Source organism: Grammomys surdaster, unplaced genomic scaffold, assembly GCF_004785775.1.
Source record: "Grammomys surdaster isolate TR1022 unplaced genomic scaffold, NIH_TR_1.0 126158, whole genome shotgun sequence".
Lineage (NCBI taxonomy): Eukaryota > Metazoa > Chordata > Mammalia > Rodentia > Muridae > Grammomys > Grammomys surdaster.
The window spans coordinates 5,389,763-5,414,920 of record NW_021620966.1 but is presented as its reverse complement, the minus strand read 5'-3'; positions in this window follow the sequence as shown (position 1 = coordinate 5,414,920).

The window sequence follows — 25,158 nt, the reverse complement described above, 5'->3', positions numbered from 1 at the left end:
GGATCTTCTCTTAACTTTTGGCATGGATGTCCTATCCTTGGACAGTATATTTCTTCACCTTCTCATGAGTTTTTTGGTCCTTCATGCTTGTAAGCAGAGTTGTCTGTTTAGCATCGTGTTAAGATTTAAACTCTTCATTTATACACTCTGCCACAGTTGCATTAATTAATAATGAGATGTGTGAAGAATTACTCCTCAGCATTTTACATGTAATGTTCTTTGCATTATTTCTATAATACTAGGAAGGGACAGAAGAGGACTTAAAGACCAGCACATTCTGTGAATGCTGCCTACTCAGAACTTCCCTTGGATTAAGATTTTGTTTTTTTCCATTTATACTGATGTTGTTTATATAAATGATACATAATTATACTATTTCTTTGGTACTTGAGTAAGTAAGAATAAAAATTTATGTGATAATTAACAGTCACACAAGCACATCCACATATGTAGCATGTATTCTATAATAAAACAATATTATGCATGCAGAGTCCTTAATCCCCTTGAGAAAAAGTTTCAATTTCTTTCACAGTACCTGATTTTTGAAGCACTTTTCTCTCTGGAATTTTGTAGTAAATTGCTTTAGTAAAGAATATCTTTTGTGTGTTTTTTAAATTTAATTAAAATTTAAGTATATCACATTTCCTTTTTCTCTTTTTTATGCAAAATCTTTCAATTGTTCTATTCCTGTTCCCTTTCAATTCCAGGACCACGTATTCTTTGATTATCTATCTATCTATCTATCTATCTATCTATCTATCTATCTATCTATCTATCTATCTTCCATCTATCATCTATGTATCATGTATCAATCATCTGCCTATCATCTGTGTATTTATCTATCAATCATCTATCTGTATACCTATCCATATATCATATATATGTAAATACATATTATAGGGACATAAAATAAATATATAATTACAACATTTCAGGTCCCTTTAGTGTTTCTTGTAAGTATATCTATTATGATTAACCCCTTGGGATTCGGTAGAAATTTGTGGGGATAACCTATATGGAAGGCTTCTTTTTTCAATAGTCTTTATTTGCCTGTGGCAACTTTTATAAAACTACAATATGTTTCACATTTTAAAAAAAGTTTCAAAGTCAAATGCTCTTTTAAACTTATCTATTATGATGTGTTTCTCAGGTTTTTTTTAACGAGTAGTGACAAGAGCTGTTGCTACTCAAAAATCCTAAGTATTGTTTGTTAGTATGCTATACCATGAAAGCAGGATCTGGTTTCTACTACATGTCTCAGCAACAGTGTAAACTAGTTGATTAACTACTTCATGTGAAATAAATTTTCTCTAATGTCCTCTATAAAATTCCATTCAACCTTCCCCCAAAATATATAACAGCAAAATCCTAATTCATCTTTTCAGTCCAAGTGTTATATTTGCATTCAACATCAATTATAATTTAATCTATTTTCTCAAGTTCTTTATTTTAATTCAGTGCATTAGATATTACTGTCAATCAAGGTAGTTTCTATTTACAAATCTGAAATCTTCTTATGTTTCTTTTTATCTTGATACATGGTAGACATTTTCAAACTTTACTGAAATCAGACAGCCAGACATGATCATTCACTTTAGTATTAGAAATAGTTCATTGCTTCTTACTATTAAAATAAATGGTCAGACGTGATTGCCATTGTTCCTTCAGGGGTAAAATGACCCTTTTTGTTGAATAGAAGTCTAGACTTTCCCAGTTGATCAAAAAGATGAACCTTCTGGGGGCTGTGTATAGACAGGTGGTACAGACAAGATGGGCTCTTAAAAATTTAAGACAGCTCCTCAGAAAACTAAAAGAAATTAAATTTGTGAAGGTCACACCTGGAGGGCTGGTGGAAGTTCTTTCCTTATCTTGAAACTCTAAAGAATATCATAGCATGGAGCTAAATAAGCTATTTTCTCCTAGACATATTTTATTACCACTCGGCATATTAATAATTCTTTCCCTCAATAAAATTATGCATTCAATGGAAGAATGTGTCAGTTTGAAACACTACCTTTTATTTTTTTCCAGTCTGTAATTCTGAATATGCCAACCATACAATTTCAGCTCATCTTCCCCTCATGATTTCTTGTTTAGGTTTGCCATGGTAGTGGTTCAATTCTGAATGTTAAACAGTATGTGCAAATGACTTGCATACACTTTCCAGAGTTGCTGGAAAAGAGAGGGGCAAGTAGTTGGGAGGAGAGACCAGCCAGAAAGAAAGAAAATATTTAAAATGTAAATAAATGAAATAATTAATTTAAAAGTATTTTATTTTTTATTTTTATTGAAAATATTTTTCTTATGCAATACAAGCCAAACAAAATTTCTCCTCATTCTACTTTTCCAAGCTCCCAGCGTCTATAACTCTCCTCTTCCCAAGATCCACACCTCTAATTTCTCCTCCTAAAAGAGTAAAGAGAAGGTTTCAAGGCTCCAGATGTATATGTAGCAGAGGATAACCTTGCCTGACAACAAAAGGAGGGGAGGCCCTTGGTCCTAAGGAGGTTTGATTCCCCAGTGTAGGGAATGCTGGAGTGGTGGGGCGGGAGAGGGTAGGTGGGTGGGTGAGCACCCTCATAGAGGCAAGGAGAGGGTGGAGGGTGGGTGGATGTGGGATGGGGTGTTTGTGCAGGGGTAACCTGAATGTGAGATATCATTTGAGATATAAGCTAGTGAAATGATTAATAATAATAGTAATAATAATAATAATAATAATAATAATAAAGCAGGTTTCTAATAGATGACATTCAGTCAATACAAAACAAAATATGAATAAGTCAAGGCAAAAACATGCCTATTGTTGCTGTACAAGGCAGCAGTAGGAGGAAAATAGTCCCAGTAACAGGCAAAAGAATCAGAGACACATCTGGTAGGATAATAAAACCAAGCCAGCAGCAATACATATGAAAATAACCTGGGACAGACCCAAGTAGACCCTGTGTTTCTAGTTCACTCTCTGTGAATCCATATGAGCTCTTCGTAGTTGGTATGGTGGGCCATATTCTCCTGGTGTTCTGTATTCTCTGTGACTTCTACAGTCTTTCCTCTCCTCATTTTTGATGGTATTCTACAATACTCACAGATCTGGGCCTTGTCTACACTTCATAAGAGAAGCTTCCTTGGGCAGCACGTGGCAGTGGCTGTGGAATTATGAGGAAAGAAAGAGAAAATAATTGGAGGTTTCCATCGAGTCCCTTCCCTCAGAGAGCAATTTATTTCCTTCTTGTAAACTCAAATACTTAATTTTTGATGTTCAAAATTTTCTATGCTTAATATGATATGTTAACAAGTAAAATGACTTCTTTGATATATATATATATGCATATACATATATATATATCAAGTACAAATGATATTTTATGATAGTGTGCTAGGAAATATTTTTATTAGAGTTATGCAATAATACAGCATGCTTTCAACTAACAGCATTTACATAAATATAAATGATGAATTAATCTATCATTGTTATTTACCAACAAAATTACTTGAAGGAACAGACTTATTCCTTTTACTTTGGGCCAAATGCATTGCTTGCATTTGAAAATTAGAAGAAATATTACCTAAATAAACATATAACATAATTGTGGTAGATTCAATAGGTTTGGCTCCCATAGATTTATGTGCTTTAATGAATGTTTGGCCCATAGAAAATAACACTATTAGGAGGGGTAATCTTGCTGAAGAAAAGATGTTACTGTGGAAGTAGGCTTCAACATCTCAAATATATGTTCAAGCTCTGTGAAGTTTAAGATAATCTCTCCTGGCTGCCATCGGATCAGGACGTAGAACTCTCATCTTCTCTAGAACCATTTCTACATGCATCCTGCCATGTTTCCTGCCATGATGATAATGGACTGAGCCTCAATTAAGTGTTTGCCTTTCCTGATATAGCTATCCCCTGAGAGGCTCTCCCAGAACCTGACAAATATAGAGACAGATGCTGGGGATAACATTTGAAATGTAAATAAAGAAAATAGCTGATTGAAAAAAAAAGAAAAACTATATTAGCTCTATGAAATTAAAAAAAAAAAAAAGAGTTGCCTTGCTCATGGTTTCTTTTCACAGCAGTAAAGCCCTAAGACAATAATAGAAGAGTTTCTCCGTTGATATCACCATATGTTTCAAAATTCTAATAAAGACATTATTTTTCTCTTTTATTACATTTTGGGTGTAAAATGTAATTTTATATATAAAAGAAAAAATTCATAATTAACACAATTATTCTCACTTTACTTAAGAAGAACATTACACCATTTGATAAAATGCTGTACTCCTTAACACAGACAATAATTGACCTTGTTTTCTCTGAAGACTTAATTTTCTCCTTTAAAATGTGATGAATTAGGTAGACGATATATATGGTGCTTGTGATGATTAAATATTTTAATTTAAAGAGCTGCTTATAATATTTTTATGTATCAAGAAATTTTAATAATTTAAAACAACCTTTCTCAGCATATCTATGAGTTAACAATATGAAAGGGTCATATGATAATGGACAGGACAGGCTAGTTCCTAGGATAGCTTGGAACAAATATCCCTGTGAGAAAAGAATGCAAAGTAGCACAATATTCAAGTTAGTGAAGTGAAATAAATCTTCAGGTGACCCACACAATTCTCACTTGCTCTATTTTTGACTTAGCTCCAATAAGCATGTCTTGATTTTCTGCTGTACTTCCTGGAATATAAACATTCTATTGTCTGTAACACATTAATAAAGCAGGGCTTGAACATCCTCAAGTTCATCCTGCAAGTACATGTTTTACTGCTTGTTTACAGATAGATCACAATGTAGGTAACACAGAAATCATTTGAAGGAGTCGTTAATATGTTCAACACTCTGAAAGCTACAGAAACTCTGTCCCCTGGGAACACTGGAGTTGCTTGAAGTATGCATAGCCAGTGTAGAATGAAAAGATAGAGAGGAATACTTCAGTTATTAATGTATTAGTAAGCAATATGTAGTATTAAATTGCTATAATAAATAAATCCATGTACTAGTGATTTCCATATGATTACAATATAAAATTTGTGTAATTTATCAATATTTACACATGTATATTAGTCAGGGTTCTTTAGAGTCACAGAACTTATAGGTAGCCTGTATACAGTAAAATAATTTATTGATGACTTACAGTCTGTAGTCCAACTCCCCAACAAAAGTCAGCAGCACCTGTGAATGGAAGTCCGAGGATCTAGCAGCTGCTCAGTCCCACAGTGCAAGCAGGCGAAGAAGAGAGTGAGTCTTCCTTCTTCCAGTCTTCTTATGTAGGTCTCCAGCAGAAGAGGTGGCCTAGATTAAAGGTGTATACCAACACACCTAGATTTGGGACTTGCCTTTGTCTTCTGGGATTAAAGGCGTGTACTTCCTTGCCAGGGCCTAAGCTTTTCATAGCCACTATGCCTGAAGATCAGGATCATAGGTGAGGCTTCCAATTCTGAATTGTAGTTCATTCCAGATATAGTCAAGTTGACAACCAGGAATAGCCACCACAACATCTATCCAACCTTACAGGGGCTTATATTATCCTGGTGAAGTTTTATACATAACTTTGAAATGACACATAACATATTAGTACTTTCAGTCCCGGGTATATATTCTAACATTTTAAATTTTACGTGAAAAGAAGTATGACATTTCTGAGAACACATTGTAAAATTTTAGAAAAAATAAAAGATTCTCAAAGTATTTAAAAATTACAGGTGTGTAAAAATTGACATTATAATTGATCATGAAAACACCAAATTATCTGAACCAATTTTAAATATAAATGTAACAGGTACTAGACTCTATAAGGTGACCTGTAAAAATATAATCCTTCTTATTTGTTTTACGTATTATTGCTGGTCTCTTATAAGTGTGCCAAAAACCATTATATATTAAAAGTTAATCAGTCCATTAAGACTCAGCTCAAGCACATAAAATATCTCCAGAAATATTATTAAATGTTCTCAGAAGGATGTTTTTCTTTCACAGAAGTTATGTCTCTTTGATGGTGTACTAAAGATGGGATATCATCTTCATTTAAACGTAAAACTTCACATATTCTTAACACATCAATGGTCTTTAAAGAGTGAGAATGAAAATAGCTTCCTCTGCTAAATTTCAAGAAAGTTCTTCAATCTTAAAGACCACATTTACTATCTAGACTAGACGTTCTATCACGGAAGAAAAGGAAGGAACGAACCAACAAACAAATGAGGAGGAGAAGGAAAGACTATAGGAAGGAGGAAGATGTGAAGACTTCTCAATTTTAATGATATTTTAGGAATGCAAACTCATGTTGGTTATGATAATTTATAGTTAGAAATTACTAATGATATAGAACAAATTAATTGAATTAGTCATCTGAGCTATATAAAATCTTTTTTAAATCAAATCATTTTTTTAACTTATTTTATTTATTTAAAACAGAAAAATTGCCCCCTTCCTGGCCCATCCTCCCAGAGTTCTTCACCCACATCCCCCCTGACTCTGAGAGGATGTTCTCCTGTCTACTCACTTACACCCTCCTCATCCCACCAGCCTTCCTTTTCCCTGGAATATCAAGCTTCCATAAGGTTAAGCACACTCTCTCACACTGGGGCCTGAAAATCAGTCCTCCACTACGCATGTACCCAGGACCACAGAACAGTCTATGTATACTCCTATACTTTTTGCACAGACTCTGGGAGGTCGAGGGGTCCAGATCAGTAGATACTGTTGTTCTTGCTATGGGGTTGAATTCCCCCTCAACTTCTTCAGTTCTTCCTCCTACTGCTCCCTATTGGTCTCCAACCTCAATCCAATGATTGGCTCTAAGTATCTGCATTTGTCTCAGTCAGATGCTCATAGAGGCTCCCAAAAGACAGCCATGCTATACTATCATGTGAAATCACAACAGAGCCTCAGCAATAGTGTCAGGGTTTGGTGTGAGCACATGGGATTAAATCCAAGTTGGGCCAGTCACTGGGTAGCCTTTTGTTCATTCTCTGCTTCCTTTTCTCCCTGCATTTCTTTTAGACAGGAATAACTTGGGATTAAAATATGTGAAGCAGAATGGGTGGCCTGATGCCTCAACAGATATCCATGCCTATCTACTGGAGGTGGTCTATTCAGGCTCTATTTTCCCCCTATTAAACATTTCAGCCAATATCATCCCCATTGATTCCTAGTAGCCTCTCACACCTCAGGTCTCAGAGACTTTCCAGAGGTTCTCCACCCCTAACCCCTCACTATACTAGATAAAACTGAAAAATCTAGATGCAAAGGGTGATTTCATTGACAAGTACCACAAACCAAAGTTAAATCAAGAGTAAGTAAACTATGTAAACAGTTTCATAGCCCCTAACAAAATAAAAACAATCATCAAAAACCCATGGCCAGATGGTTGTAGAGCAAAATTCTATCAGACCTTCAAAGAAGGGCTGATACCAATACTATTTTTCAAAATAGATACAGAAGGAACACTACCTAATTCATTCTATGAAGCCATAATTACTCTGATACTCAAACCACACAAAGATCTAACAAAGTGAGAGAATTTCAGACCAATTTTGCTTATGAATATCGATGCAAAGATACTCAATAAAATGCTTACAAACTGAATCCAAGAACAAATCAAAACCATTATTCACCACAATCAACTAAGTTTCAACCTACAGATGCAGACGTGATTTAATATATGGGAAACCATCAATGTAAATATACTAAAAGAAAAAAATCACATGATCATCTCATTAGATGCTGAGAAGTCTTTGACAAAATCCAACAACCATTCATGGAAAAAGTCCTGAAGAGATCAGGAATTCAAGGCTCATACTTCACCATAATAAAAGCAATATCCAGCAAAACAACAGTCAGTATCAAAGTAAATGATGAGAAACTTGAAGCAATCCCATTAAAATCAGGAACAAGAAATGATACCCATTCTCTCTCAATCTGGTGAATATAGTTTTTGAAATTCTAGATAGAACAATTAGACAACAAAAGTAGATCAAGAGAATACAAATTTGAAAGTTAGAAGTCAAGGTATTGTTATTTGCAGGTGATAAAATAGCATGCATAAAATCTTAAATATATTGCTTGTTACCTTTAAGAAGAGAATAATCTAACTACTTTGATTTCAGACAATAAAAATTTCCTTTTTTCCTAAACCTTTAAAATGTAACTCTTTATGTCAATTTGATCTATAAGAATAATATCAGAAATGTAGCACAAAAAACAAAACAAAATATTCTTGAAGATATATTAGGAAAATAAGAGTTAAAATATGATATGAAAGGAAAATACATATTTAAAATATGCCTGAAACTTCATTTTACTAACCTCTCCCTCATTTTATTGCCAGGAGGATATCCAGAGTAAACCTGGCTTATAATTAGATAGCAATACTAGAAATTATATCTGCTTTAGTAACTATGTATACTAAAAGATGAAGAAGTAAATATGAACTATGATCATAAGATTACATTATAAAATTATCTCTTGTTAACAAAAAATGCAGGAAAAAGTGGATTGTTTCTAAGGAAACATTATTTAGAAATATCAAATCAAGGAAACAATACATGTAAACATTTCATATCTTTCAATTCTGTACATTTCTTTCCAAAGAAAAGTAAGAGATTAGATTGGAAACTGTCAGAAAACCCCGTAGTTTTCCTATGCATTTTCTACTTAAGAAAAAGACAGAAAATCCCTAGGCCTTTGTGTATCTATCTTCAACTACCCCCAAACCATTAAAATAATGAAAACAAAGTAAATATAATGAACCCAGAGGAAAATATCAACCCTGCTAGAGGTTGGCAGTTAGGTGTGACAGGTAAGCCCTTATTTGGCTTCTACGATCTCACTAAATCAAAGCAATGGAATCTATGCCATGGGATAATTGTCTCTGATATGCTGCTGGAGGATTATTTATGATTTTCTACAAAATATGCTGCCAAAGACCTCCATGGTATTTATGGAGTAGCCTGACTTTAAGTACCTTCTGCTAGACAAAATGTTAAATAGGGAAAATAAAGTATGCTCAGCATTTTCACAATGAAGTGATCTTGTATATTTTCACATTGATGTGAATAATTTTTAAAATGTGTGTATGAATAATACCTAGCCTGATTATTTGTTTACTGTGAATAACTCAACTAAACCATCCCATCCAGCTTGTACTCTCATAATAAAGATTATAATCAGATGAGCTCATCAAGGCACCTTCTGGGAAATTATCTAGCTATGTTGATAGCATTAAAGTTGCCTTAATGCCAAGGCACTTTTATAGTATTTAACTGTTAAGCATCTCTTTGATATTTCAAATCTACTAGGCATTCAAATTGATGATGAAGTTGTTGTATTGTATACAATTATTAATCTTGTTGCTACACTATCATTTATTCAGATAGAAGAGATTTGAAAGAGAAATTTTATTTATGCATTGAGTTTTTGACAACCTTAGTAAAGAAAAATAATTGCTTTCTGTAGAAATAAAATTGGGGATCCCCAAAACCTGAAATTATTTATCATCATTAACGATGACATGTACAATAAATTATGGAGCTATTTCATGGCTTCAGATCCTGTATAAGTTTATATTATTCTTTTATAGTAGATGAACAGGAAACCAAATACAATGAATAACTAAACCATAATTTTATTTCTATTTACTTTGTGTGTGAGAGAGTATGGTGTATATGAATGCAGTGCATGCAGTCTGAGGATGGTGTCAGATTTCCTCAGACTTGGTGTTTGAACTTCCAGCATGCTATGTGGATGCTGGGACTTAATGTCCAGTCCTTATGATTCCACAGTAATTTCACTAAATTGCCATCTCTTCCATTTGTATTTTTTATATTATATTTCTGTTAATTTTCTTGAGAAAAACTTTAAATCTAAGATAATAATATTTGATGAGACTATTTTTTTTATTGACACAATGCATAAAATGTTCTAATAAAAAATTTCGTCTGAGTTTCTCATGAGAAAATTAAAACAAATAAAACAAAATTGTAAATTTGTGATTTAACACTATTCTACTACTAATTTATATGATTGTTTTCTTTATATATGATGTGATGAAAGTAGAAAGGTAGATATTTTCAAGAAAAAAATGAAGGATTGAAGAAAATTTCAAACTTAGCAGACCACTAAATTTGTTAAGTTCGTGATAGATTTATATAGGGACATCAAGTAATACTTAGCAAATATACATCTCTTATGGATAATGCTAACACTATAATGAGATCATTTGTATATGATTCCACCACTAAGTATAGTGTTCAACCTATGTTTTGATCATCTTATACATGTATCACAAGAAGAAGATAATAGGTATGACAGGGTCAGTGACTCTATTGGATAACTCATTATTGTAATAAAATGTCATCTTCTGATGTCTGTAAGCATGTCGCAGGGCTCATGTAAATACAAAAAGTCCATGCTACTTTTATTATTCAAGGATAATTTTTTGTTGGCTTATAATAGTTGTTTAATATATTGACAAAACACTGTTTTTTGTTGATTAGAAGCACAGACAATTGAGGAAGTCATTACAGATTGGAAAAAATTTACAAAGAAATAAAGTTTTATGTTAGTCCATTTGTCACCCAGCTACATCTTCAATGGCAGAAATAGGTTGTATCTGGTTGAGTCATTATACAAAGGAGCTCTAACTTAGTTAGGATTTTATTGCTGTAAAGAGACAACCAAGACAACTCTTCTAATGTAAATCATTTAATTCGGACTGGCTTACAGTTTCAGAAATTTAAGCAATTAATATTATGGAGAGAAACATGGGCAGCATATAGGCAGACCTATTGCTAGAGAAGTTGCTCAAAGTTCTACATCCTTATCTTCAGGCTGTAGAAAGAGACAGTGTTTCACAATAGGTGTGGATTGAACATAGGAGACATGAAAGATTTCCTCCAATAAGGACAATCCTACTGCAAAAGGCCACATCTCTTAATAATGCCACTGTCTTCAGGATAAGTATTCAAAGACGAGAGTCTATGTAAGCTATGTCTATTTATAACACAACAGGCTCCATGAAAACTCACAAATTCCCCAGGCGATTGTCAATGATCTCCACAACTGATGCTAACACTCAATGACTGATGATAATTATCTCTGATGTCATCAAATGTGATGAAACCTACTTGGTGTCTACCTAGAAGTTTCACCCATTCTGAGCTCCATTCCTGGTACTGGATGGTGCTTTGCACACTATTGTAGGAAATAATAATCATCAATATCATTCACTACAGACCATGTCACCTATAACAGCAACCTGACTATAAGATATTCTAGTACATTAGTGGCAAAAAATGTTATGGGAATAACCAACTACTATCTCATTTGATATAAGGCCTATTCTATGAGGTGGAACCTGTACATTCAACAGCTAAAGTGGTCAAGAACATGAGCTTAGATAGGTCATAGACCCTAGTGCAAAATCCACTACTATTATTCTCCTAGGGGAAAACAACAATTCAATGATTCATAATTACTTTCATCTCTAATCATAGATAAGTGTCTTCCTCAACCCAGATCATAGAAGCTTCTTGAAGTAAATAGTACTTGGCAGGGAGTAAAAATGGACAGTGTTCACATGTGAATGACATTGGAACATTCAATTTTAAATTAACTGTCTCTATACAACTTCTCCCTAACTGGATCAGAGATCTATGTGGAAGAGTAAATTAAAATTAAGTAAATAAACATTGTAAGAGTCAGAGGTGATGGGTAACTACAAGAAAATGATGTCTGCCAGTTGCATTAGGACAGATACACATATGACTTCTTAACACTGGGAGAAAGCAGTCTGCACAAATTTAATCTAGATAGGATTCTAGCACTAAAATGTGGAAGTAGATAACAGATCCTACTCCTAACTAACAAGATGCTTGCAACTGATACCTATGGGCAAAAGAAAAACAAGTTTTCCATTTGTAGTGTAGCATATTCCAGGGAGGACCCCTTCACCAGGATTTGTTGAACAACATAAATTAAACTCAGTGGTATTTGGTAGAATTTGGAATCCTTATGCTTTTATTGGTCAATTTTTTAAAAATATTTTGACTATTTTGGATTTGTTGGGAGTAGTTAGGGGAACTTTTAAAGTTTCTCTTTGTTCCTTTTCTTTGAAAGAAAAAAGTAACATAAAATTAGGAATGAAGAAATGTATGAAGGGTCTGAAAGAGTTGGATAAGGGTAAAACACAACCAAAATATATTTCCCACCAAAATATTTTAATGTGAGTTATTTTCATATTTATGTTGAAAACAGAACAAAAGAAGGCCAAGTAACATAGAAAAGCAGAGTTATTAGAAATACACCAGACTTCTTAACAGAGACTCTAAAAGCCAGAAGATCCTGGACAGATATCATGCAGACCATAAGAGAAGAAAAATGACAGCCCAAGCTACATGCTCAGCAGAACTCTCAAAGACCACAGAAGACCTCAGTGACAAACACAGATATTACCCAAGCTATTCCATGAGAAAACAAAATTTAAACAATGTCTATCTACCAATCAAGCCACACAATGGACACTAGGACAACTCCAACATAAGGAGGGTATCTACACCCAAGAAAACACAAGAAATTAATCATCTCAGAAGAATCCCAAAAGAAGAGAAACACACACACACACACACACACACACACAATCACCTCCTAAAACAAAAATAACAGGAACAAACAATCACTGGTCTTCAGTATCTTTAAATAACAATGGACCAAATTCCCCAATAAAAATACGTAGGTTAAATGACTGGATACACAACCAGGATCCAGCATTTTGCTGCATACAAGAATCACACCTCAGTGACAAAGGCAGAAATTACCTCAGAATAAAAGGCTAGAAAAAAGGTTTTCAAGCAAATGGTCCCAAGAAATAAACTGAAATTAACCATTCTAATATCTAATAAAGTAAACTTTCAATCCAAACTTATCGAAAGAGATGGGTAAGGATACTTCATACTCATCAAAGAAAAAAGTCCACTAGCAGGAAGTCTCAATTCTGTATATCTATGCACCAAATTCAAGGGTACCCACATTCATAAAAGAAACTTTAGTAAAGCTCAAAACCTACATTGAACCTCACAAAATAATAGTGGGTGATTTAAACTCCCCACTTTCTCTAATGGACAGAAACAGAAACTAAACAGAGACAAGTAAAACGAATAGAAGTTATGAACTAAATGGATTTAACAAATATACACAGAACATTTCATACTCAAAATAGAAGAATATACCTTCTTCTCAGCAACTCATGGTTCCTTCTCCAAAACTGAGCATATAATCAGTTACAAAACAAGCCTGAACAGATGCAAGAAGATTGAAATAATCCTGACAGATCAACACAGACTAAGGCTAGAATTCAATAACAACAACAACAACAACAACAATAAAACCAACAACAACAACAACAAAAAACCACATCCTGGTATCTGTCTAGAAAATTGTGCATTAGATCCAGATTTTCCAGTTTTGTTGAGAATAGGCTTTTGTATGTTTGTGTAGGTTTCTTCTTTGGCTTTGTTGGAAAATTACTTTCTTGCTTTTTCTAGGTGTAGTTTCCTTCCTTGTGTTGGCATTTTCCATCAATTATCATTTGAAGTGCTGGATTTGTGGGAATATATTGTGCAAATTTGGTTTTGTCATGGAATATCATGGTTTCTCCATCTATAGTGATTGAGAGTTTTGCTGGGTATAGTAGTCTGGGCTGGCATTTGTGTCATCTTAGGGTCTATATGGTATCAGTCCAGGATCTTCTGGCTTTTATAGTCTCTGGTGAGAAGTCTGGTTTAATTCTTATAGATCTGCATTTATATGATACTTTGCCTTTTTTCCTTACTGCTTTTAGTATTTTTTCTTTGTTTTGTGCATTTGATGCTTTGATTATTATGTGAAGAGAGGAATTTCTTTTCTGGTCTAGTGTATTTGGAGTTCTGTAGGCTTCTTTTATGTTCATGGGCATCTCTTTCTTTAGGTTAGGAAAGTTTTCTTCTATAATTTTGTTGAAGATATTTATTTGCCTTGAAAGTTGAGAATCTTCACTCTCTTCTATATCTATTATTCTTAGGTTTGGTCTTCTCATTATGTCCTGGATTTCCTGGATGTTTTGGTTAGGAGCTTTTTGCATTTTGCATTTTTAAATTTTTAAAATTTATTTATTTATTTATTTATTTATTTATTTATTTATTTATTTATTTTTGGTTTTTGAGACAGGGTTTCTCTGTGTAGCCCTGGCTGTCCAGGAACTCACTCTGTAGACCAGGCTGGCCTCGAACTCAGAAATCGGCCTGCCTCTGCCTCCCAAGTGCTGGAATTAAAGGCATGCACCACCACTGCCCAGCTGTATTTTGCATTTTGTTTGACAGTTGTGTCAATGTTTTCTATGGTATCTTTTGCACCTGAGATTCTCTCTTCTATCTCTTGTATTTTGTTGGTGATTTTTCTATCTCCAGGGTAGGCTCCCTTTGTTCTTTATTGTTTCTACTTCCGTTTTTAGATCCTGGATGGTTTGGTTCAATTCCTTCACCTGTTTGATTGTGTTTTACTGTAATTCTTTAAGGTTTTTTTGTGTTTCCTCTTTAAGGGCTTCTACCTGTTTACCTGTGTTCTCCTGTATTTCTTTAAGGGAGTTATTGTCTTTCTTCATAAAGCCTTCTATCATCATCATGAGAAGTTGTTTTAAATCAGAATCTTGCCTTTCCAGTGTAATGGGGTATCCTGGTCTTGCTATGGTGGGAAAATTGGGTTCTGATAATGCTAAGTTACCTTGGTTTCTGTTGCTTACATTCTTGTGCTTGTCTTTAGCCATTTGGTTATCTCTGGTGCTACCTGTATTAACTGTCTTTGGAGCCTGTCTCTCCTGTTATCTTCATTGTGTCAAAGCTGCTCAGAGTCCAGCTATTTGATCCAGTGATCCTGGTTGTCCGAGCTCCTGGGAGTCAGGTTGCCTCTGTGATCCTATAATCCTATGATCCTGGACATGTTAGAGCTCCTGAAAGTCCAGTTTCCTCTATGATCCTGGGTGTTTTAGAGCTCCTGGGAGTCCAACTTCTTCTATGATCTTGGGCGTGTTAGATCTCTTGGGAGTCCAGCTTTTTCTGGGTATTGTAAGGTTGATTTCAGAGGTAGTGCCCAAGTTCTGATCAGTGCAGTGACTCAGAATGGAAGGAATTTGTGCCAGTGGGTCAGTGTATAGTGTCTTTATGGGAACAGACCAATTAGGAGTCAACTGCTCTGGGTGCAGTGGATCTTCAACTACTCTGAGTAAAGCAGATCCTCTGGGATGGGTCTGAATATGGTGTCTTTCCCGGAGCCAACTAGCTATGAGCCTGCCCCAGAAAGAAGGGCAAGGTAGAGGGGGCAGAAGGGAACTGGTATTCTGGAGGGCAGGATTTTGGTGGGTGATGGATCCCTATTGTGCTGTTTGTCTCCCAGCTGAAGCTCTAGGAGTTTGGGTCATGGTGGAGGGGTTTTACCAACTGCTCTGAGTGCAGCAGATCCTCTGAAATGGATCTGAATATGGTATCTTCCTGGGAGCAGATCAACTATCATGATGATCATTTATACTATGTCCATTCTACCTGTTCATGAGCGTGAGATATGCTTCCATCTTTGGGTATCTTCTTCAATTTGTTTCAATAACTTGAAATTTTTATCATGCAAGTCTTTCACTTTCTTACATAGAGTTACTCCAAGATATTATATTATTTGAGATTATTTTGAAAGTTGTTTTTCCCCATTTTTATTTCTTAGAACTTTTATCAGTTATTGTAAGAGGACTACTGATTTTATTGAGATTATATTGTATCCAGGAACTTTTCTGAACGTGTTTATTAATTGTAAAAGATACATGGTTGGACTTTTATGGTCATGTATATATATTATTATTTTATCAGCAAATAAAATTACTTCAGTTTGTTCCTTTCTAGTTTGTATTCTGTCTTTGTTAGGGTTTGTATTCTGTCTTTGTTAGGGTTTTACTGCTGTGAAGAGATACCATGACCACAGCAAGTCTTATAAAAGACCACATTTAATTTGAGCTGGCTTATAGGTTCAGAGGTTCAGTCCAGTATCATCAAGGCAGGAATGTGAAAGTATCCAGGCAGGCATGGTATAGGAGGAGCTGATAATTCTATATTGTCATCTGAAGCCTGCTAGTGGAAGACTGTCTTCCAGGAAGCCAGTCCCTTCTAGGAGCATGGTCTTAAAGCCCATGCCCTTAGTGACACACCTACTCTAACAAGGCCACACCTAGTCCAACAAGGCCACACCTCTAAATAGTGCCACTCACTGGGCCAAGTATATACAAACTATAACATATACCCTTAATCTCCATCATGTTTCTTATTTCTCTAGCTAAAACTTCAAATACAATATTGAATGTGTATGAATCTAAGGACAATGTTGTCTTGTTTTTTATCTTAATGGAATCACTCATAGTTTCTAGCCATTTAATTACATGTTGACCATAGGCTTTCTGTGTATTATTTGTACTGGGTTTGTGTATAATCCTTGTATCTCTAACCTCTATAGGACTTTTACCATGAAAGGGTATTGGATTTTGTCAAACACATTTTTCTGCTTTGAGTAAGATAATTGGGTTATTTTTCTTTCATTTTTTTCATGTGTTGAATTACATTCCCTGATTTTGACCATCCTTGTGATGAAGCCTATTTGCTCATGGTGGATAATCTTTTTTATTTATTTTCTGATTCAATTCTAAGCATTTTATTGAGTATTTTTGCATCTACATTTTTGAGGAAACCTGATCTATAACTTTTGTTTTTTGTTGAGGTTTCATGTAACCTCTGCATCAGGATAGGTATGGCCTCATAAAGTGGATTCAACAAAGTTTCTTCTCTTTCTATTTTGTAGAATAATTTGTGACATATTAGTATTAATTCTTGTTTGAAAGTCTGGTAGAATTCTGCACAAAAACCATACACTCTTATGCTTTGTTGTTGTTGTTGTGAGACTTTTAATGACAGCCTCTGTTAACACATCATTTATAGGTCTATTTAAATTGTTTTTATGATCTCTAACATTGGTAGATTATATCCATTGTAAGAATAATCCATTTCTTTTAGATTTTCCAACTTTATGGGGAAAATTCTTTATTAACTTATCATTTCTGAATTTCCTAGTTGTGCACAGTTATATCCCACTTTCGGTTTGGATAATGTTCTCTTTTCTTTAGTCATTTTGAAAAAGATTTTTCTATCTTGATGATATTTTCAATGAACCAACTCTTTGTTATATTGTTGATATTATTCTCTTTGTTTTGATTTTATTGATTTCAGCCCTAACTTTGATTCCTTGTTGTAACACATTGCTCTTAGATGAGCTTAATAGGCATGATGTTAAGTTGCTAGTATGAAATCTCACCACTCATTTATTCCCATCCCCATGGGCACTTGGTGCTATGAACTTTCCTTTAGAAACCACTTTCATTTTGTTCCATAATTTTGAGTATGATGTGTATTCATTTACTTTGAATCCTAGAAAGTCTATAATTTCTTTATTTCTCCCTTGTATCAACTTATACAGTAGAGAGTTCTTCAGTTTCCACAAATTTGTATGATTTCTGTTGTTTCTATTTTTAATGATATCTTACTTTAATCTATGATGGTCTGATAGATGCATAAAGTTATTTAAATTTTATTGTACCTGTTGAGAATTGCTTTGTGACTGAGTACGTGGTAAATTTTGGAGAAGTTTCAAGAAATGATGAGAAGAGGCTGTAGTCTTTTATGATGCATGAAATAGTTTGTATTTGTTAGGTACATTTGGCTTATTATATCTACTAGTCCCAGTATTTCTGTCTATTTTTCTCTGGATTTAATATCCATTAATAAGAGTGGGGTGTTGTAGTATCTCAATGTCAGTGTGTGAATGTTGATGTGATTTAAGCTGTAGTAGTGTTTCTTTTACAAAGGACAATGCCCTTGTTCTTGAGTCATAGATGTTAATAACCAATAATTCATCTTGGCATATTATTCTTTTGATGATTCAGTAATGTCCTTACCCATCTCATTTGATTAATTTTGGTTTGATGTCTATTTTCTAATATTAAAATTGCTACAACAGCTTGCTTCTTAGGTCCATTTTCTTGTAATATCTTTCTCCAACCCTTTACTCTGTGGTAATATTATACTTGATATTGAGATGTGTTTCTTTGATGCAAGGATGGATCTTTACTTCTCTAACATTCTCTTCCTCTGTGTGTTTTATCTCTGAAATTAGACCATTGATATGAAAACATATCAATGACCAATGACTGTTGATTTCTGTTGTATTATTGTTGCTGCAAAAGATGGTGTTGACAATGGTATTGATATTGGTTGTGATGCTGGTGGTAGCAGTGGTGGTAGTGGTGGTAGTGGTGGTGGTCCTGGTGGTGGTGGTGTGTGTGTGTGTTTCCCTTCTTTTGTATTTTAGTGTATGACATTATTTATTTCCTGTGTGTAAAATTATCTTTAATTGCCTGAAGTAATTGTCATCTCTGAGGCTTACTGGTGAATAAGCTTACCTTTTCTTTCTTTTTAAAAATTTTTTATTGGATATTTTTTTATTTACATTTTAAATGTTATCCCCTTTCTGATTTCTCCCTCCCTGAAACCCCCGTCCCATCTCTCTTTCCCCCTGCTTCTTTGAGAGTGTTCCCCAACCCTCACACCCACTCCTGCCTCCCTGCTCTAGCATTCTCCTACACTGGGGCATTAAGCCTGCACAGGACCAGGGGCCTTTCCTTTACGAGTGCTTTCTGAACTCTGGCTTGCTGGTGCAACTCAGCTCTTCTGACTCAAATTCATCTCCAAGCAGACTGATTCAATCTGAGTTCTCTCAATTTTTTACTGAGTTACGCTTCTTTGTTTCAAATTAACTCTCTCAGTCTTTTGTAATTATCTGACTTCTTTTCATTTGCTGGCTCATTCTGTCTTCACGTGTGTCTTCCTTGTTGTCTCTTCAATCTGTAAAACTGTCCCAGTAAAACTGACTCTGTATTCCACAAGCTCCAAGTGCCCCCAATCCAACTACCAAGAACTCATCCCCCACCTCTACTCATTCCTGAGTGCTGAGATACAGGTGTGTGCCACCAGGCTTTGTTTTAAGATTTTCTGTACATGGAACTTGCTCTGTCCTGGGATGGGCTTGAAGTCAGAGATCTGCTTACCTCTGTTTCCTGGAATTAAAAGAGATTATTTTTCCTGGTCAGAGTAACCAAGAGACTGAGGGAAAGGAGGTCCAGTGACCACTCCAAATTGGGATCCATCTCAAGGGGAAGCTCCAAGGCCTGACACTACTAATGATACTATGCTGTGCTTACAGACAGGAGCCTAGTATGGCTGTCTTCCAAGAAGACCAACAAGCAACTTACTGATGTAGATATAGATACTTACATTCAACCAATGGACTGAAGTTGAGGACTCATGTGAGTGAATTAGGGAAAGGCTTGAAGAAGTTGAAGATGAGGGCAACCTCATAGGAAGATCAGCAGTTTCAACTAAACCAGACCCATGAGATCTCTTAGACACTAAGCCACCAACAAGGCAGCATACGCTAGATGGTCCAAGATCCCCTGACACGTATACAGCAGAGAACTGCCTGGTTTGGCCTCGGTGGGAGATGTACCTAACCCTTGAGAAACTTGAGGGTCCAGTGTGGCATAGTGGGAGGAGGGACATCTTTTTGGAGATGGTGGAGGGGATCACTATGATGAGGAACTGTTGGAGGGCTGACCAGGAGGGATATGATGACTGGACTGTGAAAAAAGATTAAAACTAAATACTAAAAAATGTTCCTCTACATCTATTTTCATGAGTGGAGTAAAACTTCTTACATTGGAGTTTTCTTTCTAGCATCCTCTGTAATTCTTGATTTGTAAATCCACATTGTTTAAATTTTACTTTTTCATGGAATATTTTATTTTATACATCCATGGTGAATGAAATTTTGCTGGGCATAGTAATCTAGACTGGTGAGTGTGTCCTTTTATAGTCTGCAACACATCTGTACAGGCTCTTCTGGCTTTTAGAGTTTCTATTGAGAAATCAAGTGTAATTCTCATAGATCTAAGAGATATGTTTCTTGACCCTTTTCCTTGCAGCTTTTACTAGTCTTTCTTTCTTATATATGTTTAATAATTTCATTATTATGTGACTAAGGGACTCTTTTTTTTTTAGTACAATCTGTTTAGTGTTCTGTATGCTTCTTTTACCTTTATAACGATTTTCATTAGGTTAGGAAAATATACTGTGCCTTTGTTGATATATTTTCTGGGCTTTTGAAATGAAATTCTTCTTTTTTCTTTACTGTATTATTATTAGATTTGATATCTTCTTAGTGTCCCCAATTTTCTGTCCCTTGTTTTGTGTGAGAAATATTTTAGATTTAACATTTTCTTTGAGCTATGTATCCATTTCTTCAGTGCTTGATAATCTCTCTTCAATCACTTGTATTGAGCTTGAATGAAACTTCTTGGTTAAACTTGTTTCTGTAGCTCCTGTACAAATTCCCAATTCTTTCATTTCCAGGATTCCCTCATCTTGTGTTTTCACTTATTTCTTTTATTTAAAATTTCAGGTCTTGAAGATCATTTTTCATTTCCTTTTACTTTTTATTTTTTGATTTTTCTTTAAGAAATGTATTAATTTTTTCTCATGTTTATTTGTACTGTCCTGACTTACTATCAGGCATTTTTTATTTCCTCTATAAAGACATCTATCATCTCTATATAGTTTGTTGTAATATCCTTCTCTTGTGTTTTAGCTCTGTTGGACTATCAGGGTCTACTACTGTAGGATAGCTGGGCTCTAGTGGAGATCTATTGTAGTTGTTATTTATCATGTTGCTATGAGGCATCATTTTGAGGTGGTTAAAGGTCTTTATGCTGATTTCTATGTTTATCTTCATTAGGTGGGCGTTTTGTTCTTTGCTATCTATTTTTTGTCTGAATTTTTGGAGAGTGTCATGGCTGTGTATTGCCTGTTTCATTTTTTTTCTTCACTGTATTGTTGGCTGAGCAGTAGGAGGGGTGGTCTCTGGGATCCACAAGGAAAATGTGGGCACAGGGGAAGAGAGGATTCAGTTGGTGTTCTTTTGCAGAATAACTGAGGAGATTGGGTCCAGGAAAACAGAAACTACTCACCTGAAGAATTTTTTTTAATTTCTATATTCTACAGAAGGATACAAAATACTTATCATAGTTATTTACATGAGATCCAAAGTTTGTTTTTCTCAAACATTGTATATGCCTTATTTGTTAGCTCAAATCACCATAAAAGTTTGCAAATATATTCAGATATTTTGTGATAATTCTTCACAAGTTAGTATATAGACAACTATGACAAATTTTATGTTTATTTAAATATCCATTATTGGTAATGTATATGAATGTGGTAGTTCATGTATACCTGAGCACACATATATGATATGCTTTGTTACAATGCAGAAGAAAATCAAGGATGTCTAATTTTAGCTACTATACCATTTCTTATTTAAAAATTTTATTAAAATAAAATTATATCACTCCCTCCTTGCTTTTCCTCTTTCCAACCATCATTCCACCTCAATAATAATAATAATAATAATGTTAATAATAATGATAATAATGATAATTTTTCTTAAATTATTACACACATACACACACATACTTACACACTTTTATTTCCATAAATATATAAATATAGCCTGTTGAATAATCTAATGTGGCTTTTGTGTAATTTTGAAGCTGACTACGTTTTTACCAGCCTTTATCCTGGGTCTAGGACTATTAACTCTCTCCCAACAGCCTATGCTTGTAGCTCTTTATCTAGGGATGAGAAATGATGACATTTCAATTTTCATATAAATTTGTCCACAGATATTGTCATTGTTCAAATCTTATTTAAGCTACTTATTTTTGATGTGCTTTGGTTGTAGTTTGCCTGTTATTTCTAGCATACATAATCACATAGCAGATTACCTGATCTTCTGGCAATTAGATTCTTCTTACCTTGAAAGTTTCTTGGGCATATCTTGTGTTGCAGGAGTGCTGTTGTTGTTGGACTAACCTAACGTTTTTGAACTCTGTATGATGGTAATTATGTCTTTTTTTCATATAGGTTTTCTTATTGCCCTAGATATTCCACACTAGATTTGGCTGGACTGGCTATTTAACAAGTGTCAGTGATCTCTTCTTTTAACAAGTGTCTTCTGATCTCTTCAGTGATCTTTTGATCTCTTCCTCCCCACATTATAATTACAAGTAAGTGCTACCACAAATGAGGTGGGTTTTTTTCCACATAGGATCTGCAAACTTATCAATATGGATAGATCAGAATTTTAAAATCATCTAAAAAATAAAAAGTGATTTGCCATCTATATTGAAGTACATTTCTGTAGCCTCAGCCCCAAGGAATCCTAAGCAAGAGGTTAATGAAATTCAGTGTTACACTGGGCTATATATTAAGGTTCTGACATTTTTAAAAAGAGCAAGTATTCTGACAGATAATGTACTATGCACTCATGTAAATAAACAATTTAATGATATGTTTTTTATATATAAACTGAATATTTTTGGTATGGAAACTATTTTGCTTCTGTATGGCATAAATTATAGTGGATTAATGAAGGGGTTCTTTTAATCTATTTTAAGTTTTTGAAATATTTTGATCATCTTCCCACCTTCTTACATACTATACTGAAATGTCCTCTGTACTCTCAAACAATCTCATTTAAGTGTCAATCCTGAGCAGTATTTGACGCCATGAATCTTCTCTTAACCAAGATCCCTAAACTAGCTTAACTTCGAGAATACATAAATGTTCGTGACTAATGGAATTAACTGTGAGTGTCCTCTCCATATGCATTTCTTTAATGTCTGCAAAAGTCTGAAGCAACAATCTTGATTTTGCTGTTTCTTTCATATAATAGGGACAATTGATAATGTATACACAAATGTTCAGAAGAGATAGATAATTGTTTTTTCACTTTGTCTTAGGTCTACAATAAACTCTATCAGAAAGTTCACTTAAAATATTAACATACTTTGTTATATATATATATATATATATATATATATATATACATTTAACTTTTATTGGCTATTTTAATTATTTAGATTTCAAATGTTATCCCTCTTCCTGATTTTCTCTTCAAGATCCCCCATTCCACTCCTCCTCCCCCCTCTGCTTCCATGAGAGTGCTACCTCACCCACATGGCCACTCCCACCCCACTATACTTGCTTTCCCTAATGTGAACAACAGATTTAAAAACAAACAAATTGTTCTAAATCATTTTGAAATACAAAATATTATTTCTTAGTATCAAAACTATCAAATTAATTGAGAAGTAACCTTTGAAAGAATGCTCTTGATAAAAATATTTTTTATAAAATATTGATGTTACTCTTTAACATATCAACAATACTCTGCCTTCAATCTTGTGTAATATATACTCTTTCGCTTTGGAATAATTTGAAGATGTTTTAATCTCAAAATGAAAATGAAATCAATGTGCAGTCAGTAGGTCCTGCTTTATAAATGTCCTAGTGGTAGGTAGTATGATATTCTTTTATTGAGTTGGGACTCCCAGTGTTCTCTGTAGTGACTGTGTTGCTAAGATACAATGCTTGAAAGGTAATGTGAATGAAAGAAATATTTTACTTATGATACTTTCATCTCATGATTTACATAACTCCATCAAAAGCAGAGGAGCCTCTGCATTGTATGGTAAATTATTCATCATTGAAAAGAACACTAGTACATAATCTTATCTGATTACATTTAAATAATAATAACTTGTTTGAAATGGCACAGAAATCATTTTAACACTGGAATCACAATAAATCTATGTATCATTAGTTTTAAATCATTAATAAAATTACTTTTATTAAAATTCCATTATGTTTTTAAAAGATTATAATTATTAACCTTAGCATAACTTTGAAAAAATTGCTACTCACAGTGCTTTATATTTTTTACTTCAAATGGATATTGATGATAAAAACTGACCTCAACTTTTAAAAATATCAGTCATATATGTATTTATACACACACACACACACACACACACACATATATATATATATATATATATATATATATATCCGTAAAAATATATAGTTCTTTACAATTTACTTTATATAAGATTTCTATGAGGCTTTGTAATCTGTCATCATTTTTAATTTCTAATATGAAAATGTCCATTTTTGGTAAATTACCAAAATATAAATTTTGAAAACTACCTGAGTTTATTAGCCTAAGTTGGGTTTCAGTGTATCTATTTTGTTCCAATAACAATACATACTGAGCACCCAGACTTATAAAACATAATGTGGTATAACTATAGTTTTAACTTGACTTTTTTCTTTTTTATTCAAGAGACCCTATGAAGGTGATAGAAATTGTTTTCAGGACATTGGAACCTGTTTTCTGCCTGCAATGATATACTTTAAGCTAATGATTTCTTTCCTTTTTCAGTCAATGTAGCCCTGGGTATGTCAGGAGGACTTCATAGTGGTTAATTGATCGTCACAGAGCCTCTCATACACTAAAAGCATAGTGCAGTGGATTGAATTGCAATCAGCACTGCACTGACTTTCACTTGGCTTTCATCCTTGCAGGTGGTCTGCCCACCTTTGTGTTTTAATATCAGCTTGGCAAAGCAGAAGTAAGATCAACACATTGGACAGCATTACTGATTGATCTCATTTGGGAATAAAATTGAGGCACTAGATTTTTAAATGAGGCATCCCTTTCAGCAATTTGGTTGAACATACATAGAAACACTTTTATACGCAGCACAAAGTGACCTTTGGAAGAAAGCATTCAACTTGCTGTGTGAGTTTTGCTTTTGTTATTGGGAATCATGCCGCTAAATTATGCAATTGACCTGAAAAACTAACTCAGAGCTGTCTAGAAATAGTGTTCCAAAAAACAGTTTATAAATTTATTTTAGGCATATTAGTTAGCACTTTTCTATGTATGAAATTTCAGATTAAATTTTATGTCAAATATCAGTCAATTAGGTTTTATGTAAGTGGTACTATATTTTAATGGGAAATTTCATAAATACAAGAAAGGTTTCTTGGTGGCTACATTTACTGTGTGAATTGTATGTGATAACCACATTCAGGTTAAAATAGTTAAAATTTCTCTTTATCTACAGGTCATGATATGCTTAA